The sequence below is a fragment of the Delphinus delphis genome, chromosome 10 (genome assembly GCF_949987515.2).
Source record: "Delphinus delphis chromosome 10, mDelDel1.2, whole genome shotgun sequence".
Taxonomy (NCBI): Eukaryota; Metazoa; Chordata; class Mammalia; order Artiodactyla; family Delphinidae; genus Delphinus; species Delphinus delphis.
The window spans coordinates 60,444,085-60,466,529 of record NC_082692.2 but is presented as its reverse complement, the minus strand read 5'-3'; the positions used below and the strand labels follow the sequence as shown (position 1 = coordinate 60,466,529).

Below are 22,445 nucleotides of genomic sequence, written 5' to 3'. Positions count from 1 at the left end.
GTATATGTATAACTGATTCACTTTGTTATAAAGCAGAAACTAAGACACCATTGTAAAGCAATTATACTCCAATAAAGATGTTAAAAAAAACAAAAAACAAAAAAAACCCATATGAGGGGATACTGTTCAGCATAAAGTGGACCTAACTTCTGATACGGGCTGCCACATGAATAAACCTAAAAAAAAATTCTATCACTGAAAGAAGCCAAATAGAAAAGACCACATATTCTGATCCCATTTACATGAAATGTCCAGAAATGACTCCATGGAGAAAGAAAGCAGATTAGTGTTGCTCGTGGCTAGGGGATGAGAACAGGGACTGCTTGCAAATGGGCAGGAGAGATTTTGGGTGGTGATAGGGATATTCTAAGACTGGATTGTGGTGATGTTTGCAGAACTCTGTAAATTTACTAAAAATCACTGTACACATAAAATCGATGAATGCGATGGTATGTAAATTATACCTCAATAAAGGTGTTAAAAATATTGCTACAATCTTGAAAAGACAGAACAATCAGACTGCCCTATATTCACATTGCTGGGTTCTGTATAGTACAGAACACCTCACTGAGGCCTAAGACTAGATTACATCTGTATTCACCCAATGAGAGTTTCTCATTTGATGGCTTACTCATTCACTGGAAAGTCTCAAAGGTAACAGTAGCAGCTGGCCTTCACCCATGGGCACATGGAAGCACTCACCACATGGAAATCCTTCCCTTTACACACTCCCTCTTCCAATCCCCTATACTCACCAACTGATATACAACCAATCAATTGAACAGAGAGTCCCAACCATCAATATCAATATACAAAGAGGTTTGGACAAGGTAGGCAAAAACATGATTAAGAAGAATCCATTCACATTATTATTGGGCAAAAGCAAGCCCCGTTAGAATTGTCCACTTGACTTCTAAATTGAGTGAGAAGCAGGAATATCTACAACAAAACTAAGGGCAAAATAGTTTGCAAAAGAAAGATGGAGAAAGTATATGGGTTATTGTAACAGACCCCACACCCCTGATCACAGAGGCAGAGCCATGGCCCAGGGTGGGCCAATCTGTTCTTTATCATTTGGTGACACTCATTGGTGTAGGGGTATGAATGTAACCAGGCTGTTTCCTCAGCAAGTTTTTTACTCTAGCTAGAGGGAAATTGTTTTTTATTCCGTGATAATGGGGTGTTTGGCTGAGAGCCTGTAGGGACCAGGTATACACTGGGAGAGAAGGAAACTAATACAGTGAGATAAGTACAGGCAAGAGCCAGAGAGGGTGCTGATGGATTGTGTCCTCAACTCCAGACGCCCCTAAACCCAGCTCCAGCCCTGCTTCTCTTAGAGTGGTTATGTGACCCAACACATTTCTCATTTGTCCTTAAACTGCTTTGAGTTGGATTTCCATCAGTCGTAACCAGAACCTTTTCTAATATAAACTCACATTGGAAAAAGAAGTCAAAGAGAACTGGCACTCAATAAAATAGAAGTTAAAGAAGAGACACTACACTTCAAAGAATGAATAAAGCAACAGAATGGGATGTAAAAGTAATGAGCAGAATAAAATAAAGGGAGGGCAGAGAAACCTAAAACTGTCTCAAAACTAAAAATTCAAAGTAGAAGCAGCAAGAAGTAGAATTGACAGTGCAGGAAACTGTATCAGGGACGTGCAGTACAGGCTTGATGACAAAAATCACAGAGCATTCAGAAGGAAAGGATGAATAAAGCAAATTTTCTGAGATAAAAAGATGACCTGCACCTGGAAAGTGAAGGGATCCATAGATTCCAGGAGAATGAGGGATAGTAACCTTGGAGCCATCACCAACCTTTACATGCTGGCATGGGTACATTTACAGAGGAAAATGATCTAGAGCAGCCTCAGAGAGAACAGAATTCAGAAGAGACAAGACTGTGCGCCAAGAATTCTACATCAAGTGTCAGCTACACAACAGGAAGGTATAATGGAATTTAAAATGACATGGGGAGTGTTGAGCATACGCTCTTTGCTTATTTTTTTGGTCTTTTATGTATGATTTGTTAAATTATGATATATTTGTGGATACACACCTAGGAGTTGTAGCCTAGCACTAGTCAGCCTTGTGCAAATACTGGCATGTCCTCTGGCATGTGAATGGATTCAGAGATCTATGCTGAAAAGGCACAAGTGAGAGTCATGCGAATGTATATGAATGTGGGTCAAAAATAATCTAAAACTCTGACTTAGACAAATCTGAAGAGCAAAGAAATTCCAAAGGCATTAGGTCACAGGATTTACCTACTGATCTTCCATCTCTACTCATGGGCTATTCAAGGACCTAACCTAAGTGAGTGTCTTTGACACCTGGAGGGGAAGGACTAAAGACTTAAAGCCCCTATTCCAACTCAAATGTGTTAGGACTTTGCAGTCCGTTGTGGTCTGATAGTTCCAGGACACACAGCTGAAGATCCAAATCAGCCCTCAACACCTCCCTAGTTGAATAATTATGGGATTCAGCAACGGCTGCATGTCAAGAGCAGATATGAAAAGACACAATTCCCCAAGATTGTGGAACTCCATCCAAAGGAGTACCCTGTTGAAAAACAGGAAAAGTGGAAAAGAAATAGTAGGTGAGGTTCTATTATGATACCAGTAATTTGTATCCCAATAAATGTATTGGTTCCCCAATAGCCTGGCTTCCCCAAGAGCTCCATTTTATACATTTAAGGCTGATTGGGAAGAAAACTGGAAATCTGTGACTCCACCCTGACCAAGGTCATCCACTACAGAAGACCCGAGGAAGATGTGATCAAATATGCCAGGAAACCTAAAACTAATGCTCCCAGCTAAAGAATTTACTTCAGGATATAACCCAGCCCTCTCAGAGGAAGAGGGAGAAAGGCAAGGGAGCAAAAGGATGAGAACTCACAAATCGAGAAGCTGTGGCATTAAAGGGCACAGGAAACCTTGGCTCCGTTTAAATATATTATTATAGGGACTTCCCTGGTGGTCCAGTGGTTAAGAATCAGTCTTGCAATTCAGGGGATGCCAGTTCAACCCCTGGTCAGGGAACTAAGGTCCCACATGCTGTGGGGCAACTAAGGCTGCGTGTCACACTATTGAGCCCATGTGCCACAACTAGAGAGCCTGTGTCCCGCAACTATGGAGCCCACGTACCACAACTACTGATCCCATGCGCCCTGGAGCCCGCGTGTCACAACTAGAGATCCCATGTGCCACAACTAATGAGCCTGCACGCTCTGGAGCCTACGCACCACAACTAGAGAGAAGCCTGTGTGCTGCAACGAAGAGCCCACACGCTGCAATGATAGATCCCACATGCCCCAACTAAGACCTGACGCAGCCAAAAAATAAATAAATATTTTTTAAATAAATAAATATATTATTATAGTGCCACAACTAAGACCTGGCACAGACAAAATAAATAATAAAATAAATATTTTAAAAATATGAATTATTATATATAAATATATATATATGTATGCTATATAATTAATATATTATATAAATATATATTAATACATTTAATATACAATCAAATATACACATCATATTCTAAATAATTATAGTAACATTGATTATAAACATAATGTATTTGTATAGTTCTTAAATGAAAAGATGAATAATGTAAAAAATAATTTATCTTTAAGGCAGAAACATAGCTCAGAGGAGACTTGCAAATGAGAAATGGGGACAGAGGTGGGAAAAAGTGTAAGTTGCTAATTTTCCCATCTTAATTGGGAGTCAACAGAAACCTCTTGGTTTCTGAAGTTGTTCCATTGGTGTTGGTATTGAGGTTATTGATTTTAATAACCGAACTCTGATCTAGCAATATCATAGGCTCTCATGAACTGCCAGTTGGAGTGTAACTGGTTGCCACTTTTCTGGAGAGTAAAGTGGCATAATGTAGCAAAGGCCTGAAATTCCTTCGTAACCTTTGACTCAGAAGTTTTACCTTTTGGAAATTATGCTACAGTAATCAGATGTACACACAACAATTTGTGTACACTCCAAATCCTGTACAACCAGGAGGATGGCAATGTAAGTCACAGTTCAAACAGGGGAATTTCTGAGAGTGAAAGTCAGTGCTATTAATAATACACCAGGACAACAGGTGTCAACAGGGTTGATGCCAAACAACCCAGCATGTACTACAAGACCATAAAAATGTATTATTTTTATAATCAGGAAAAGAGAGTTACTTTTCTTTTTGTCTTAAGGCTGAGACATGCAGCATGTGGGATCTTAGTTCCCTGACCAGGGATTGAACCCACACCCCCTGCATTGGAAGCACAGAGTCTTAACCACTGGCCCGCCAGGGAAGTCCCAAGAGTTACCTTAAAATCTACTAAATTGCAAGAGAAAACAGAAGGGCAATGAACAAAAACAGTGCAGGAGTTACGGGGCCTTCCAGCTTGCACAGGCTGAGATACTGCCAGTCTAGCATCGAAAGGAACAGAGCGACTTGGAAGAGTACTCCTGGCTCCCTCTCAGGACTCGTCTGCCCAGTCTGCTGTTGGCCAACATGACCCTTTCGTGACTCTCTGCTGTACACCTAGGATCTTTTCATCCAGAGTTTTCTTAACCTTTAAATCATCAGAACAATCTAACAGAATCTTAACTACATAATGAATTGAACATCCAATAAAAGAAAAGTTACTCAATAACAGGAAGCCATTCACACACATCTGTTAATGCACCAAGAATGACCACACACAGACAGAGAGAAGCTCTTATACAGTTTTGTCCCAAGTGTCATGGAGGCTCAGAGGGCTGTCTCATTTGGTCAACCTTCCGTGAAAAAAATAAGATGAGGGAGGCTCTCAGAGAGGAAGACAGATTGAGGTAGAGTTTTGAAGGAAGTCTTCATTTTTAGGGACTGCAAGGAACTTAGTGTAGCTGGTGCATGAGATATGAGTTAAGAACCCAAAGAGAAGATTCCAGGAAGAACAGATTGAGAAGGGTACACGCGTCCTTCTACTCCTCCATCTCCCATGATAACTCTCAGGTCTCAAGCTTGGTACCTAAAAAATCATCTCTGATTGTGTCAGGGGTGTAAGTCCTTTGCTGAGCCAAGAAGAAGGACCTATGTTTCATTAGATGTCCATGTTGACAGCTTCCTTGGGTATAGATAACAATACAAAACACACAACTGCTCCAAGTCACCTTTGTCCTAATTCTAATGTGCACAGGATATGAAAATACCTGTTGGTGGTGTAGCTGCTAGGAGATGAGGATGGGGGGCGGGGATTGGGGGGAGTGGATGCTCTTTGCACTGCCATTGTCTATCCAGAGAGAAGTGGAATTAGCAAGTCTCTTCTACAAATGGGAGCTCTTTGAACTCTGCTCAGTATGAGCAGACACAGTGGGGCTGATCTATAGGAGCGGTGTTAACAGCAATGGGTTGTCCAAGATCTCTGAGAGGATCAGCACTTAGAAAATAATCTCATTATGGATGGTGATGTCAGACAAAGGAACTCATGGGCAACATGATTAAAGGTTATATTGTAGCTCATATGAAGATCCAAGGTTGACTTGCCTCCTCTCCCTTGAACCCATTTATCATGAAAACACTGAAGGAGCAGAACTCATGGGCATAACCATAAACCAGTTTTACTTTGTTTCCCAATGTCTCTTTAAAGTTTGCTCACTGGGAGAAATTCTCCACCTGGAGGTTAAAAACTCAGACAATTACTGTCCAGTCACTCACAGATAATAAAAGATCTTATGAACATTTAAAAATAAAACACAGGATTTCAACTTAGAAATTAAAATCCTAGTCCCGTATGATAATCCAGATTCCAAACTTGATTTAAAGTTAAATCTTGTGGACTTTTCTAGGGAGGGCCTTCTGCCATCTTTCCCTCCTATCTCTCCTTCTGCCTAGTAACCTGATTTCCAACCTATTCCATTTCCTTTGCGCTGACAAATTGCGTTCACAGCTTGATTACTAAGCAGCCTCTTCAACTTGTCAGAGAGCAGCTAGCCGGCCTGTGTCTCACCCTTTGCTTTTTTGGGTCAGACCTCAGTCCACTTCGTCTCTCCAACCAGAGATGACACTCACAGTGCTGACGGAGAGTTCCACTGAAATCCTTTCTCTTGATTTGAGGTTAAGAGGGATGTACCCTCTGCTCTACACCCTTGCTCACAGCTCAGTAACAGCTCCCTGCAAATGAGTTCTATCTAAAATAAGCTTCCTCTGATGCCCAGAAACTCAATCCTTTTATACTCTCAGTGTTGGGTGAGGAGATGAAGAGCCATGTAACTGGTTTCTACTTATTTCCTTTGAAAATGCTCCTTTTGGTGTAACACGTCACTTTAGTACCTCTCTATTCAAATGTGGTCCAAGGACGTGGCAGCATCAACATCACCTGGGAGCTTGTTAGAAACACAGAAGCTCAAGCCCCACCCCAGACCTACAAAATCAAAATCTGCATTTTAGTAAGATTGCCAGGTGATTTGTATGCACATTAAATTTTGAAAAGCGTTGCTTTTTCAACGTTCTTGGCGACTCAGTCAAATTTTTCTACTTAATTTCCTGTTACTACATTTACAGTTCAGTATTCTAATGTAGTCGTGTGGGTTCTAATTTCAGAAAGGAGGAGTGCCCATGTCTGTCCTTTGCAAGTCCAGATCTCAAACCGCCTAGAGAACTAACTTAAATGTCTTTCTATCAAATTCAGATGTTCCTCTGTTATCGGGTTGGCCAAAAATTCTGTTCGGGTTTTTGTAAGAGCTTACAAAAACCCGAACGAACTTTTTGGCCAACCCCCAATACTTCAAATTCAACATAATCTAAACCAAAGTCATCATTTTCCCCCAAACTTGACCCCTTTTCCTGACACCTCTTACCTATAAACCTACCTATTTTTCAAGACCTGATAAAGGTCAATCTCTGCCAAGACTTTTTTTCTTGACCATTAGAGCCCACACTGGTCACTCCCCAGTCTCAATTCACACACCATGTCATCCTTGAGCACTTGTTATGTCCTGCTATTTTTCATTTACGTTATACTGCCCTGAATTGAAATTTTCTTTCATTCAATAATATTTATTGAGCACTTTTTATGTGCTTACCAATGTTCTAGGAGTTGGGGACACAGTAAAGAACAAAACATTAATTTTCTGCCCTCATGAAACTCATATTCTTGGGGGAGAGAGAGACAAAAAATAGATAAACAGAAAAATATATAATCTCATATCATAACAATGACTATCAAATTGAAATCACCAGTCCCAACCTCTCCCTTTATCTGCAGCTCTTATAGTCAACTCTCTGCTCAGTATCTTCACTTGGATGTCTATATGCATCTCAGATTTAACTTATCCCAACTGAACTCTGGATTTTCACTGGAACACCCTCTTTTTCCAGTGTCCTACATCTCAGCAAATGCCATCCCCATCCTCATAATCTTCTCTTTTTCTCACACCAGACCTTCATTTCATCAGCAAATCCTGGTAACTCTACTTCTAAAATATTACCACTTCTCTCCACCTCCTCTGCTACAGGTCTGACCAGGTCACCAACAGCTCACCCGGACCTCTGCTTCCAACTCCATCCCTCTGCTACAGTATGGTGAGTACTCTACGTGGCAGCCTGAGCAATCCATCCTTTTAGAGAGTAAATCTGAGCATTCCCTAGCTCAAAACTCTTCAGTGGTTTCCACTGCACTAAGAATTAAACCCAGAGACCTACAGACTCTGGAATCCCTGTTATCACTCTGACTTCAAATCCCATCACTCTCCCATCCCTTTCCCACCCGAGCCACTGTGGTCTATGTGATGTTCTTTGAAGCACACAGCAGGCTACCTCCCCATGGCCTTTGCAATTTGCTTGGACCATTTTTCCCCCAGACACCAGAGGCTTGCCTTCTCACTTCCTTCTGATCTCTCTCCACTCAAGTATCATTTCCTCAGAGAGGTCTTTCCTGACTGATCTATTGCCCAAGGCACTCTCTCATCTTCTCCTTTTCTTTTCTTTATAACATTTACCTGTAACCGCCCCCCACACCCGCATACACATTTGTTGATTCTATTTGTTTACTGTCTGTCTCCTCACTAAAATGTAATTACCCTAAAATGTAATTTCCATGGGGAACAAGAAATTTTTTTTTCATGCCCAGCATCTAGATCAGTGCCTAGAGAGAGTAGACATTCAATACATATTTATTGAATAAATGAACAGCAGCTAAAGTACCTAAGTTTGCAAATTATTTAGTTTGTTTAATAACAGACCAAATTATTCCTGTAATTATGTCACTGCACTAACTTGCATTTTTAAATACATCTTTAAATAGAATTACAGCTGGGAATTGGCCCTCGCCTGTCACAGCAGGACAGTGTCATGCCCGTAAATACTGTTCATCACATGTGTGGCAATAGAAGAAAAATTTGAGAACTGTTGCTCTAAAACACAATTTCCAAGCTCACTGTGCAGACTTTTTTTTTCTGGAGGCATCTGGTGACAAGATGGGGGGCGCAACCTCAGGAAGCTGTCCACTGGCCTTCTTTGAGAAGGTGGGAAGATGTTGCCGCCCTCATTCCATAAGGAATATATATGCTAGCACCTTACCTGCAGCGGAGCAAAGATGCAGACATCTTTTTGATGGTGAGGTCCTTTCTATATGGCACTAGTTGTTAACCTTGACTGCATTTGAGACCCACACAGGAGCTTTTAAGAAATAGCAGTGTGCCACCACACCCCCAGAGATTCTGATTTAATTGCTTTGGGTGCACCTAGGGGTTGGTATTTGTTAAAAGCCTTCTTGGTGATTTTTATGTGCAGCCAGGTGGCTAACCACTGGTGTATAACCCGCTGGTGCCAGGGTAACACTGAATGAATGCACATTCTGGGCAGAGCCAATTACAAGGCACTCAGGGATGGGACCCAGGAACCGGAGCTGATCTCCATCCCCCTTGAAGAACTCACAGCCCTGAAGAGGGTGTCACAGTTGCGTGATCACATCCCAGTTAGAACACGGTGAACACTTTGGTGTTTGATGATGGCCCTAGAGGTGTGGAAAACTAGGAAGATTCAAGAAAAGAATGAATGAAAAGATTTGAGGAGTTTGGAATATAAAACATGTGAGGCAAAAGTCAAAAGTTAGATTGATTCAGCCTGGAGAAGTAGAGTCGGTAGAAGAAGGTTAGTAGAAGTAAAATTTCTGACTATCTTTAAGTGTATACATCTATCCCCCATGAAGAAAAGTCTAGTATGCAAAAAATTCAAATGTGCAAAATAGACACAGGAGGGCGTAATCATTTACACCTGTACTACGTACACAAATACATGCAGATTAATTACAGGCAGATATTTACATAGAGTTCTCCACGGGCTGGATGCTGTTCTAAGTTCTGTGTAGAGCTGTGCATATATATTCACTCATTTAGCCCTACGACAACCCTATGAAATTGATATAAATATTATTCTCATTTTAGGATAAAGAATTTGAGGCACTGACATGTTAACTAACTTGCCTTTGTTACCATATGGATCTGGAGTTTAAATCTAAGTAGACTGGTTGCAGAGTCCATACTCTTAACCATTATTTTGTACTGCATGCATGTGAATACATATGTATATATGTGTGTATGTATGTGTACATATATATACATATGTTACATACACTGTGCATGAGTATATGTGTGTCTAACATACTAGATAGGTAGCTATGTACTACTGTGTGTGAGTACACACACACACAGATATACATATTATATATATGTGTAGATTATGTTTTAATGAACATATATACACACTTTGCTTTACAAAAATATGCACAGTTTCCTTTAAATAATAAGTATACTTATTTATACGATAATTTATAATATTGGAATTTACAAATAAGTAAGCAAGAAATTTAAAGAGAAAAACACTTCTGTTATCATGTGATAACCCATTACAAATCCCTTGCAGTGAAAGTTTTTTGAGACAGATTAACGGGAAGGCACAAGTAGTTCAATGGAAGGTCTTGTATATTTGTTCTGGATCATTTTAGCATGTGATGAATAAATTCGTTGAAAAATGTATTCTTTCGGGATTTTCCTGCTGGACAAGAAACAAAAATAAAAGTCTGACTTTTGAATATTAAGGCTGCAGTTCAGTGATTGAATGACTCATTGTTCTTCTAATTGGCTAACTGGCCTTAGGGGAATGGGAGGTGGTGTAGGGGAGGCTGGCAGTTCCTGCCTGCACACAACAGGACCATTAAAAAGCTTGCGTGAGTTTGGTTTGCTTTTGCTTTGCCTGTTGCTTTTTTAATGAATTAGGCAAGGTGCTTAAAGGATTGTCCAGTAGAGCAGCTGAAATATCATTTTCACAAATGCCATCTAAAATTTTCTTGGAAATAAGGCCTGAGTTTATTGCAACGATCTATTCAATAATGAGTATGCACATGGTAATAAAAATGAACATATTCCTCTATTTCCTATTGATTTACTTAAGAGAAAATTTAGAAACCCTCCAATGTTGGATTGAAATTCTTTAATTTTTTTGTATTTACAATTTGATAATTATAATGAGACCTTAATTGAAAGGTTAATCCTAAATAAACTCACAACATAATCTTTTGGTCAATTTAATTAAACGGTACTGGGTTTAAAGAGTGTGTAGTAACAATGAAGAAACATAAACTGAGGAAGAGAAGTGAAAGTCTCAGAAACTTGAGAAGAATTGTGAAACAAAATTCATGTTTATGGCAAGACAAGAATATAAAAATTCTTCTCTACCCTTTGGCCTCCCTCTGTGCATTGTTTATCTGCATTATGCATCGACCAAACCTACCCCATCAGTAGGAATACCTGCTCAACCATAAACTGCAACATTCGCCTAGCACCAACAAAACAACTCCTTAAAAGATAACATTCCTTCTTGATCTTGGCGCTTAAATCTGGATTATGTAAACTGTCAATAATACGTCATTTATTGTACAGCCCTCTGTTTCAAAAAACTTATATAAACTGTCCTGACTTTTAACGGGCGGAACAGTTCTCAGAGCTTTCCGAGATGCTCTTCCTGGGTTATAATCCTCAAAATTGGCTCGAATAAAATTTTCCAGTTCTTTCTTAGATCAACTGATTAATTTTTCGCTGACAGGATGAATAAGTAAGAAGGAAGACACCAGTTCCACTGGCCTTTGTTTTCATTGTACTGAAGTTGTAGATAGTTAAGGAAATATTCGGGTAGTGAAGATGAGAAAAGATGCTTTATAGAATACTGATGATGAAACTCTTCTTGTAAAAGGGCAGTTGCTCATCTTGGTTAAAACCTATTAAAGACCAAATTCGCCTATTTTTTAAAAAGAGAAGCCCTGCAGAGTCATCCTTTCTCTAGGCTCACATTTCCTTTGTCTAGAAGGATGCGTGTTATGAATGTAAATGAATTTTTTAGATTTATAAAGTGATTTGTGCAGCATCACTAGCGTTTCAATCATCTCTGTTAGCTGGATTTCCTGGGGGCTGTGTCTACCACCGTTCCCCCCATGCCCCATGCAGACTCCCCTGGGTCTCTGGAAGACTGGGCACATTTTGCCTCTGTAGACTGCACCTTGCCTATTCTTAGGTTTCTGTTCAAAACCCCTCCCTGTTTCCTTACCCTGGTGATGGGGCTACAACCCCAGGGCCCCTGCCTTTTTACCTTTTTTTAAGCTATTGAACTGTACGCTTTATTTATTTTTTTAATATTTATTTATTTATTTGGCTGCATGCGGACCTTTTTTGCCCCCCCCCCTTTTTTTTTTAGTTGTGGTATGCAGGCTTCTTAGCTGCGGCATGCGAACTCTTAGTTGCATTATGCGTGCGGGATCTAGTTCCCTGACCAGGGATCAAATCTGGTCACTCAGCATTGGGAGCATGAAGTCTTAGCCACTAGACCACGAGGGAAGTCCCCCAGGGCCCCTGCTTTTATCCTTCTTGACAAAGACCTAAAGGAGATACAGCTCCTGGCACTAGCCAGATCTTCCCATCAGAGGCAACCTTCCAAGCAGGAGGTACCATTAGATCATATCAGGTCTGGGAGAGAAAGATTGGCCATCAGTAGGAGGAAAGGACTGACAAACTTCTCAAAGGCATAGAACTTGTCTTATTCACTTCACATTTCCAGAGCCACCAATAGTGCCTTACAGTCACAGGTGTTCAGTAAATACTGGGTGCACTGAACTTGGACTCTTCTTCTCTTCCCACTCCCAACTTCATCCTCAGGATCAGTGGCCCACTCTGGGTTTCTTTAAGAAGCTACCATAAAAAATACTTTACTTAGGGCTTCCCTGGTGGCACAGTGGTTAAGAACCTGCCTGCCAGTGCAGGGGACACAGGTTTGAGCCCTGGTCCGGGAAGATCCCACACACCGCAGAGCAACTAAGCCCGTGCGCTATAACTACTGAGCCTGTGCTCTAGAGCCCGCGAGCCACAACTACTGAAGCCCACCTGCCTAGAGCCCGTGCTCCGCAACAAGAGAAGCCACTGTAATGAGAAGCCTGCGCACTGCAACAAAGAGTAGCCCCCGCTCGCCGCAACTAGAGAAAGACTGCGTGCAGCAACGAAGACCCAACACAGCCAAAAATAATGATAACTAATAAATAAATTTATAAAAAAGTACTTTACTCAAATGCCTAGCATGTGATTTGATCCAGGTTAACAAAATTTCCAAAATTTAGATACCTTAACTTCAAAAAAATTTTTAGAAGGTATGGTATGTAATTGGGGATATAAAGTATGATAAGAAATAAATGAGTTTAAAAATTATATATATGTGTGTATGTATATATATATATGTTAAAAACTAGCAGTTACCAAAATGCCCTTTAATAGTTGAATGGATAAATAAATTGTGGTATATTCTTGTAACAGAGTCCTACACAGTAACAAGAATGAACAGTCTACAGCTACACACAAAAATATGAGTGACTGTCACAAATATAATATTCAGAGAATGAAGCCAGATACAAGTGGAGTATTTATATAAAGTAAAAAACAGGCTAAATTAATCTATGCTATTAGAGGTCATAATAGTGGTTACCCTAGAGGCAGTGATTCTCAACCAGGTATAATTTGATCCCCAAGGGATACTGGGCAATGTCTGGAGAGACACTTTTGGTTGTCATACTGAGGAAGAGGGTTGCTACCAGCAGCTAGTGGATAGAGACCAGGGGTGTTGCTAAACATCCTACAATGCGCAGGACAGCTCCCCGCAGCAAAGAACTGTCCAGCCTAAAACATCGACAATGCTGAGGTTGAGAAGCCCTATCTATCAAAGGGGTAGTGGTAACATTGTTTCTTTTTTTTTCTTTTTTTTTTTTTGTGGTACGCGGCCCTCTCACTGTTGTGGCTTCTCCCGTTGCGGAGCACAGGCTCCGGATGTGCAGGCTCAGCGGCCATGGCTCACGGGCCCAGCTGCTCCGCGGCATGTGGGATCCTCCCAGACCAGGGCACGAACCCGTGTCCCCCGCATCAGCAGGCAGACTCTCAACCACTGCGCCAACAGGGAGGCCCAACACTCTGTTTCTTGATCTGCATGCTGTTTACACAAATGTGTGCAATTGGAAAATTCATCAAGTTATACACATATGGTAGGTGTACTTTTCTATAGGTATATTGTCTCTTAACAAAAAGTTTAAAAAATGTTAAAAAGCTACCTAAGGTTTAGAAAACCTTTAGTTAACAAAAATACATCCTAGGACTCAATTAAATCTAGAATTAGTAGAAAAGAGAAAAAAAAGTAGAAAACCCTAAATTTTAATGATAAAACACAGTGTAAATAGTTCACTCATCATATCTTGTACTAAACATCAGGATTTAGGGTGTACTCTAAAATGACAATAACAACTTCAAAAAAGCATCATGCACTCATAAAAAATGCATGAATGTTTTATTTACCAGAAAATCCTGGTTGATCTGTAGATAGGAATCTGGCCAAGTCACTTAGAACCAGGATTTGTGTTGTCAGCATCTGCAGAGACCAAAGAAGAAAACAGCTACTTAAAAAATGCTTCACTGCCTCTTGCTGGGACCCTTCTCTGCAGCCTGCAATCTGCAGCATCTCCTGTTCTGTGACTGTTGGTTTGCAAACTGGGTCCCGCACACAGAGGGCAAGGAGGGACTGAAAAAAGAGAGGACAATTCCAGATTAGTAGGTGGCAGGTTTAATGAGCAAGGGAGTTTACACAGGAGGCTTGTCTTGGGTGGCTGCAAGACAAGTAGATCTCATCTGCTTGCCAGAATGTTAAAAGTTTATATAGAGGCCTTAAGTAGGTTCAGTCACGTATACCGTCCAGGTGGTCTCAACAACACCTTATGCTCTTAAGGCTGGATCCTTGAAACAGCTCCTAGTGTGGCAACAGTGGGCAGAACAAACATTCCAAGGACAGGTCCAGCTTGAGGGTCAACTGTTATGTCCCTCAATGACTTTCTCCAACAGTGATGGGGTCCTTTGGTCTGTGAAATTTACAAAGTTTTTCACAGCATGAATTGTCCTTGACAGAGTATTTTGAATGGGAAAGTCTATTTTGGTCATCTTGTCCATGTTTCACATTTGTATGTTGGGTGTGTCTTTTTAATTCACAGGACTCCAATCAAGGGAGGCCTCCTGTGGCAGAATGTCGGTCCCCAAATCATGGACTCCAATCCAGATAGAAGGAGGTCTTGGGAGGAGGTAAGTGTATTTTGCACGTGGAAAGGACATAAATAACTGTGGCCAGAAGATGGGCACATGGATGGAGATTTATAAAAAGACCATAATGATTTCCTTCCCCTTATCTAGGCCTCCATGCGATGTGACTTGATAGCTCTTTCTACATGGAGATGGAGTCGATTTCTCCACTGCTTTAAATCCAGCCTGGACTTGAGACTTGTTTTGACAACTAGAATGTGGGGCAAGTGAGGTCACCCCAGTTGAGAGCCTGGTCCTCAAGAGGCCTAGCATGCTCCTGCTGACTTTCTTGGAACCATGACTCTGCCATATGAGTAAGCCTGAGCTGGTCTGATGGATAATGAGAGCCCACATGAGAGCACTAGAGACAAGCCATCCCTTCCTAGCCCAGCCAGGCCTGCCCACTCATGTACGAAGTGAGTCCAGCCAAGACCAGCAAAACCACTCAGCTGAGCCCAGCCCACACCGGCAGCCCACAAAATGATGAACTAAATAATTTAGAATGATTTCTTATACCTTTGTTCTCAGAAAGATGGCTGTAATCAGCTCTGGCACTTATTCTACTCATGTCAAGTCCAGTTTTATTAATAGTCCCTCTTTCTCAATAGTGGAGTGAAAGTCCCTCAACTGAATATTAGTGATCTCACTTGAATAACCCAGCTCAGGGGGTTAGACACGTGGTGGCTGTACCTGGGTCCTTCCTAGAAGCTGGAACAATGAGATAGACTGTGAAGAAGTGACAATTGCCAAAAGGTAAAAAAATAATAGATACCCAATGCATAGTACACTCTGTATCTCATTGCCTCTAATGTGAAAATTCGGCTGCTGTGATGTTTCCAACTGGTTGACCGCTCACTGCTTTGTAGATTCTGCCATCACCACCGGCACCAAAGCAAATTCACTCATTACTAATTCTACTTGCATAATTTGAAACATAGAAGATCACTAGGAAAAAAAGCCCATTAAGATCAAATTTTGTATTTTACGTGCTTCAGTATTTGGATCTCTGGATAACTTATTTTCTACCATATTTTATTCCTGAAGCATACCAGAGCTCTTCATTTTCTCCTGAAAATGAAGGAAGGATGTGTTGCCAGTTTTATACCCTGACGTGTTATGGAATGAGATGCATTCTAGGGAATACTCCTGTTTTTATAGAAAGTAGAAGGACGCTAAGTAAAATGTGAAGCAAGAGATGTTGTTGATGCTTGAATAATAAGTATAGAAAGAATTGACAGATCATGGACAAAAGAATACCATTTCCTTTAATCTTATTTAATAAGCCCTGTCTTTGAGTCTTTTGATTTTCTCTGGCTGACTTATGGATGAACTTGACTTGAATTCATTTACCCTCAAAAATGATGAAGACTAGGAGGTGGACATGGTATGAGTGGGAAATCCGATGGAAAGAATTGACAGGGCTTAATAATCTTTCAGCAGATGAACACTGTGTGGGCTCCTCCTGTTAAAACACTGGTTTTGTGATGGGTAATTCACCAAGTCATCCCAGTGAATGAACCACTCAGGGATTAACGATAATATATTCATAGGATGGGTTAGTCTGCAGCTGTTAAAATAGTGTTTCTAAGGAATATTAATTGACATGGAAAAGTGTACATAATTTTTTGTCAAGAGAAAAATATTTCTAGAAGTGTATTATGTCATATATATATATATATATGTATATAACAAACTATTACCACTGGGGTTTCTAAAGACAGATAATTTGAGTGCATTTCTCCCTTTAATGCCTCTTTATGTTTTATAGGCTCCCAGTGTTATAACATGTTACTTTTGTAATTATAAAATACAGAAATGAAAATGCAAAATGTATCAATTAACTATTGTAGTACCACATAGAAAGTCATGCTGTCAAAATATTTGCAACCAGGATAAAACAATTCCCTACCTCCTCAAGATGTGTCCCTTTTGTATGCATTTGAAATTAGCATTGCAGTCTGATGGGGATATTCTTCTGAGGGCTGCCAGATCTAAGCGAAATGAATAATTACTGACACTTCAGAATACACCCTATATTCCAGACCCTGTTCTAAGTATTTCACATGCTTTAACCCATGTAATACTCACACCATCCTATGAAGTAGTTACTATTATTACCATGTTATGTTATACATGAGAAAATTGAAGCATGGAGATTTTAAGTTAAGATGGGGTACAGTCAGACTCCAGAGTTTTTGCTCTTGACAACTGTTCTACAGTTCTCTCCTGTCTTGTGAGAATGGATTCCAGGTACTACTCATCTTGAAAAGGAAAGTTGTCTCAGAGAGAAAGAAGAATTGTAAGTGCAGAGTTCAAGTAGTCATGAGAAAGCCTTGACCTCCTTCTCTTTGTCTATTCATGGAGGAGTTCATCTTGAACTTTGAGGACAGCATGTACTATGTAGAAGCTGAAGAGGGATGTGGGAAAGAAGAGACTCCAGCACAATCTCTGCCTTATGGGGTCCATTTGTAATGGCTGAGGTACAGTACAGGTGTCTAAACTGGTATCGTAAGGCAGGCTGTCCATAAAATATTGGTTGTGTGCTAAACTGAAGGGTTCCATGCTTTCATAAACTTGAAAATCATTGGATTAGGAAAAGCTAGAAGTCTGTTGCAGGACTTCTCAGAGCCTTTATTATGCTCATGTTATGTTTTAGTATATATGGAGCAGGTATAGCGTATACCATTTCCCAACTTTGTTCAACCACAAAACATCTTTCTCATGGAACATCTTCTAATAGTTCCCCAAGTTAATGTTCTGTGGAACAAAATTTGGAAAGCACTGGTCTCAAATAATGGTACTCTCTATATTATTTCCATTTCCCCCTGATCTCAATGACTTTTTAAAAAATCTCATCTCGAGTGTCCTCTGGAGACACAAGGAAAGGATTTGTATCCCTGTTTGGATATGTTTATTGGAGGAAGGGTAGCAATCTACTGAGGTCAACATGATAGATGCAGCCATGAGCACCTATGGGAAATAAATTTTAGTGATGGAATAGGAATGATGCCTAAAACGTCACCCAGTCCTCTAGGAATTGTCTCTCCTTGTACAGTAAAGCCTGGGAGGCTCTTTGTTAGTGAAACAGGGTTTCCTTCTAGTAATATTAATTGAGCTTGGTTCATTGAATTGCAGGACTTCCTGTATGATATACGGCCATCACATGGGAATAATGCTACATTCTCATTTTTCATATGGCAAAGAAATAAGAGAGCTTCAAATAACTGAAACGTCAGTGTGGACAGCCCCTGTCTGCTGCCTATGCTTATCTTAAAAAATACTGTAGAGACTGTAGTGTGTTTGAGTTTTAAGGTCATACATGGAAAGAAGTTGAAAATTCATGTTAGAAGGAGACTGCCAGGTAAATTATTCCTAGGAGCATCACTGTGCTTGCTGATTAACTGATAAATATTCAAAAATGTTTTTGTAAATGCCTTGAAAGTGCAACTCTGGCTTATTTTCAGAATGGTGGAGAGAGAACAAAAGTAGTGAAGGAAAAGCACAGAAAATCACTAAAAGGAATTGTTAGATGACCTCAGTGAGTGAGCCCATCCTAGATCATTCAGCCATCAGTCAACCTACTTCCTGAATGGGCCTAGCAATAAAAGTCGAGCCAGCCCAATTCAAGGAACCACCCAGCCAACCCATAGAATGATAAGCTAAATAAATGCTTACTGTTTTAAGTTGCTAAGTTTTGAGTTGGTTTGTTACACAGCAACTAATATAGTGTTCTTGGCATGGTGAGGATTTGGGGTCTTTCTATTGATGACCTGACCCCGCTTTGGCTCTTAATGTCATCACAGAGCCTCTGAATTTCAGACAAATCCTGTATCAGTTCCAATGGCAAACCACCTCACATCCCCTGCAGCAGTATTGCCCAGTGCCCCGCAACAGTGGCCCCTACAAGCTTGCTGGCTCTCTCAACTCCTAGTACCGTCCACATTCTTTCACAGGGAGTATATAGAGATTTATGAATTCCTTCCTTGCTGGATAGGAGCCAAGGGAGTACCACGGTGCCATCTCCTGTTCTTTCTCACTTTAAATCTGCCACAATTCCATTCCTATTTGGCAGCAGCTGCTCTGTGTTGCCAGATGGGATCCAAGTGAGTCTGTCTCCTTCTAGAATTCCAGATGGGCGGTGGACATAAATGGAGACCATGCAAATGAGAAGCCACCATCACTAGTGTTTGGTAGAGTCAAGGCAGGCAGGAGTGTAGAAAAGCTTTATACTGAAAGAAAAAGGGAAGGCTTTAGGTATGTGCTGACTGAAGGTTTTGTTGGCATAGGAAATCTGGCTGCAGGCTAACTAGAAGTGGGGCATCTTACGAGGTTGGTTTGGAAAGCATGTTTGGCTTTCTTTGGTTGGTCCTCAGTTGGAAGCTGGGGCGAAAAGTTGGCAACTATTAACAAAGTGCTAATTGTTCTAGGCCAATTGCTGTACAGGTTGTGTTTTCACCCCCTGAATTGGCTGCTGCAGAGGTTCTGAGTCAATATTCTACTGCCCTATATATTGTGCTGGCCATTATCCATTTGTATATTCAGTCTCTCAGTCCCCCTTTCAGTCATCCTTTCACTTGCATGATGTTCAGACCAACTCAGGAAAGGCTACAGATCCAGATCGTCACTGTTTGGCAATTGTTCAGTTGTCTTCATGGTCAACTGTATTGCAAGATCATCTTGAGCTTTTTGTTGTTGTAGCATCATGGTGATTAGCTGGCGAGAGAGCAGTTGTGCAGGGGGAGTCATGATTCTGGACAAAATGCAAGGGGTCAGTATCATGATCTCTGACAAAGACAAGAATAATTAACAGTCCCTATAAGATAAGAAGCATTAGAACCAGGAACCCAATTGCTCAACCTAGGCCAAGTGAACAAATTCTATGGGCTATGAGGAACAACTTTAAAAAGCCAAGTAGTTTTCTCCAGAAGGCAACGTATTGCCTGTTCGACTTTGCCTGTTTCATTAATCTAAGTAGAGCAAGAAGTGTTAGCAATGGCACAGACACCTCCCTGACTAGCCAACGAGAAATCTAGAGCAATGCAATTGTTCATCACTACTTGTGCCGATGAGTTAAGACTGGTCTGTATTTCATCTGCCAAATGGAGATGGTAGTGCTAATAACTTCTGCCAAAGTTAATAAGCTTCTTAGAGTACTTTCTACTTGAATGATTCACACCATTGGGAACACTGCTCCGATTGTTCACATAAACAATTAGTAATTTCCCCAGTTGGAGTGCTTGAATCATCAAGGGTAGGCTCATTTGGGAACTTGCATCTGAGTTGGAATTTTCTAAGTTGGTGATATATAGAATTAGGGTCTTCCTGAACAGACAAGTCTTGGAATACTATTCCTAAAGTGCTTGAGGTATTAGCCTGAGGAAAACAAGACCAGGCATCTTGGTTGCAAGGGAAATAGTATCCAGTAGGGGGCACATGGAAATCCAGGAGAAAAAGAGCTGTTGACAGCGGGAGGTCAGAAGAAAGGTCTTCAGTAGCCGAGTTACATACTTGGATCGTTATTAATCTCTTCCAGGTGGCAAGTAATTGGCTCATCATCCCATAAAGGCTGTTGAATGCAAATGTAGAACCAGTTGTAATAACTGGTTCTTTTTCTGGGAGAGAGGACACTACCAAATTTGCATGTTGATTTATTTAAGTTCATTTGTTTGTGTAGATGCAAATGCCATTGGCCGTAATTCCCTATGATCTTGCTTGATAAGACTGGAATTGTCCAGAGTTTTTTATCGTGATGATCATGGTGATGGATGAAATATTCCTGAATCAGTAAGATTCAGATTAGTGGCTACTGTTTGGGTGTTAGAAAGTGTGCTTTAATCTAACAATTGTAATAAAGAGGAAAGAGAAGAGAAAAGGGGCCAGGATGGATGGACAATAACCAGAGGTTTACAGAAAATGAGAAGAATGGTTATAACCAAGTAGATGAATAACAAAATGGGATTTTAGTCCCATGTCTGGGGCAGAAGCTGTCTACTATCTGTATATTCCAAAGGTCCTAGGACAACTGTTTACTTCCAAAGGTTGGCTATGAGTAGAGGAATTCTGAGAATCCTAAATTTGCGGTCCCTTACTGGAACAGCCTACCAGCTGTGTGGAATTCTGAATTGTTTCTTCAGTCGTGAAACATGGACCCAAGGACTGACTCCCTGGAGTTTCACTGCTGTATTTGTTGTCACAGTACCTGATGAAGTCCCTTCCAATGAAGTTCGAGAGTAGTTTTTCTCCAGTGTCCCTTCCAATACATGAAATCTCCTGGTTTCAGATCACGAGGAGGCTGAGGCTGTGTAGGAAGATGTTGCGGGAAGGCAGCTTTAACCTGTTGATGATAAGATCGAGTACGTGAGTCCCTTGCAATTTTTTGCCATCTCTGCATGCAGCAGGGTAGAATATCAGAGGTGAAACTCCTAAAAGCATGGGTCTTCCAGTTACCAGATCATGGAGGGATAACTGATATACCCCTGAGGTAGTGGATTGTATGGCTGTAATCACCTACAGTTTCCTCTTTTCTCTGCGTGCATGATTGAATTATCTAATCAAATTTTACTGAGAATCTTTTGGGTATGGCTTTTTCCCCTAATTGGGAGGCCCCTTTTGACCCTTGGGTTTATTGTAAAAAGAGGGACTCTGTAGATTCCTTTCTGTGTTAGTTCAATTAGTTTTTGCCATCCAGGATTGAGCATCTGAGATTTTAACCAACATGTGTACGAGTTAACATAATCCAAGTAACCCTGAGACATACATATCCAAAGGAAGTCTAAATTCTCCAAATAGTAGCTGTCCTTGTCTGGGTTAGAGAAATTCGGAATTATAACTGTTAATTCAGCTCAGGCCCAAGGCATACCTGACTCATGGGAGGGAAAGATTTTTAGAAACAATTGGTATACGGGGTTTTAGGAGAGTTAGTAGGAAAAGGCAGGAGATCTGGACAAGGGAACGAAGAGGGAGGAGTTGACAGAAATGTAGAAGGAAAGAGATCAGAAGGATAAGGGGGAAGTGGGGGACTTCCCTGGTGGCGCAGTGGTTAAGAATCCACCTGCCAGTGCAGGGTACATGGGTTCGATCCCTGGTCCGGGAAGATCCCACATGCTGCGGAGCAACTAAGCCTGTGCGCCACAACTACTGAGCCTGCACTCTAGAGTCCACGAGACACAACTACTGAAGCCCGGGTGCCTAGAGCCTGTACTCAGCCACAAGAGAAGACACTGCAATCCGCAATGAAAAGCACGCACGCCGCGAGGAAGAGTAGCCCCTGAAAGCCCATGCGCAGCAACGAAGACCCAACACAGCCAAAAATAAATAAATTTATTTTAAAAAGGGGGGATAGTGGGAGAGCTGGATATAGGGAGGCAACTGAAGGACAAAGAGGGAGAATTTATTCAGGAAATGAGTCTAGTTTGTTGTTGCTTAAGTTTGTCAGGTTGCTATTTAACTTTGGTCAAAGGATCTTTCAGTGAGGCAATTTTTTGATCAGAATTTCATTTGGAGGCTTCTGCATGAAAAAATGCTGCCCATTAAAACTGAGAAAACTTAGTCCCTTTATTTTCTAAGATGCTTCTCAAATGAACAATTTTGTTCAAGTCAAATGTTCCCAGAGTGGCTACTGAAGATCCAAATCATCACTGATGAAGTTATGCTATTTAGAGCAATAGGTACAAGAATTAGGATTGTTAACAAGAGTTCAGGTAGAAAGGAGGAGCTTCTCCTGGACGAGGGGGAGAGGACTGAGACTTAGATGATCCTAGAGAGCAGGCAACAGTGAATCTGAAGTGATGCATATGCACTTTGTATCTCGGA

General features: G+C 40.9%; 1 long non-coding RNA gene across 1 annotated transcript in view; it reads right to left on the bottom strand.

Moving 5' to 3' along the window:
- LOC132432214 (uncharacterized) overlaps positions 1-22,445 on the bottom strand; it is a 41,101-nt gene that overhangs the window by 12,028 nt on the left and 6,628 nt on the right. Inside the window, exons 2-3 of the long non-coding RNA XR_009520862.1 lie at positions 20,833-20,967; positions 13,863-13,935 (exon numbers count right to left, since the gene is read on the bottom strand). This is a non-coding gene — a long non-coding RNA (uncharacterized lncRNA). The remainder of the gene's footprint in view (positions 1-13,862; positions 13,936-20,832; positions 20,968-22,445) is intronic.